Raw genomic sequence first — 1,774 nt, forward strand, 5'->3', positions numbered from 1 at the left:
AATTTAAAAAATAAATTAACAAAATACCACTTTACGTATAAAAATTTCATAGTTAGAATTTTTTAAAATAATTTTCATAAACATTTAGCGGTTTATGGATATTATTAATTCTTATTTTTAATATCAAATTTTAAGGATGTTAAAATTGGTGTTGCGACATAATATTTATTGCAATGTTATTTAACCAAGTAATTAAAAAAAATTTTTACGTAGTTATTAAAATTAAAGATTTATCAAATATAATTGAAAATGAAAATATATATATATATATATTATAATAAAAAGAGAGAATTTTTAATTAAAATAGTCAATATTGAACAACTAATAAAAAGGCAATTTATTAGAAAATTTAGAGTATGATTCATGAAGATTCCTTCTAAGTTTGAATTAAAATACTCATTATTAAATAATAAATAAAACATGGGATATATAATAATCCATCTTTTTATGAGGTGAATAGTTTGCAATTCAACTTTTGAAAAAACTGATAGCACTTTATAGTTATTTTTGAATGAAAATAATTTTCATTATTTAGTTTCAATTTATTAAAAAATGATGCGCATTTTATATTTTAATAAAATTATTATAATTTAAAAATTAATTTTTTTCTTTTAAAAAAATAAAATTATTTTCTTAAAAATAATTTATTTATCGTATTCTTGAATATCCAAATATTAAAAGATAAAAAAATATATATTTCAAAAAATTATTTCCACAAAACACGAAGCCTAATAGTCGTTTTCAATAGCTCACTAAAGGGGTATTTAGTACTAAACATTATTTATAAATTAAATTTGAAATATTAAAAAATAATTTTTCAAAAACTTATTAATATATAATATATCATGATGTTATAGAATTATTTTTAATATATTTTTATTGACTGACCTGACTTAGTAGTTTAAATTTTTATTTAATTTTTACTTTAAATTAAGAAAATCACAAATATTTCTATTATAATATATGCATATAATATGATATTACAATTTTAAATCAATAAAGTAAGCAAATAAATTCCTAAACAGAATGCTAATTCATTAAATTACTAGTAAGTAAATAAAGATTAAATTAATTAATAGCTAAATTAATTTCAGAGTTGAGATTCATAAAGTAAATTTTATTAGAATTTGAATAGCCAAAATCAAGTTTAAGAAAAATATAAGTTTGAAGCAAATTGATTCTAATTTTCTTTAATTGAAAATGAATATATATTTTTTCCTTTAAAGATTTATCAAATCAAATTGAAGATGAATATATATTTTTTATATAATAAAAGGAGAGAGTTTTCAATCAAAATAGTCAAATATTGAACAACTAGTAAAATGGTAATTGAGTAGAAATTTTAGAGCACAAAGTTTCCTTCCCAGTTTTGAATTAAAAGTCATTATTTGAATACTCTCTCCGTCCCAAGATTTACTCCCACAAAAATTTTACACAGTTTAAGAGCTTTTCAGATATATTAGTTTAATTAAATATTTTTTCATGTTTCTTCTTAAAATGCCCCTATTTAAATGGCCAACAACATTAACTTTAATACAAGGGTAATATAGTAATTGTAAATAAAAAAATTTATCAAAATCAAAAGTGAGACTGATATATAGGATGCCGAAAATAGAAAGCTGGATTAGAATATCGAGACGGAGAGAGTAACAAATAAATCATGGAATATATATAAAATCAGCATAATAATCAATAAAAGATAAAAAATATACAGTTTAAATTAATAATATGTATTTATATTATATATATATATTTTTAAAAAAATATAATTTTT

Source organism: Hevea brasiliensis, unplaced genomic scaffold, assembly GCF_030052815.1.
Source record: "Hevea brasiliensis isolate MT/VB/25A 57/8 unplaced genomic scaffold, ASM3005281v1 Scaf116, whole genome shotgun sequence".
Taxonomy (NCBI): domain Eukaryota; kingdom Viridiplantae; phylum Streptophyta; class Magnoliopsida; order Malpighiales; family Euphorbiaceae; genus Hevea; species Hevea brasiliensis.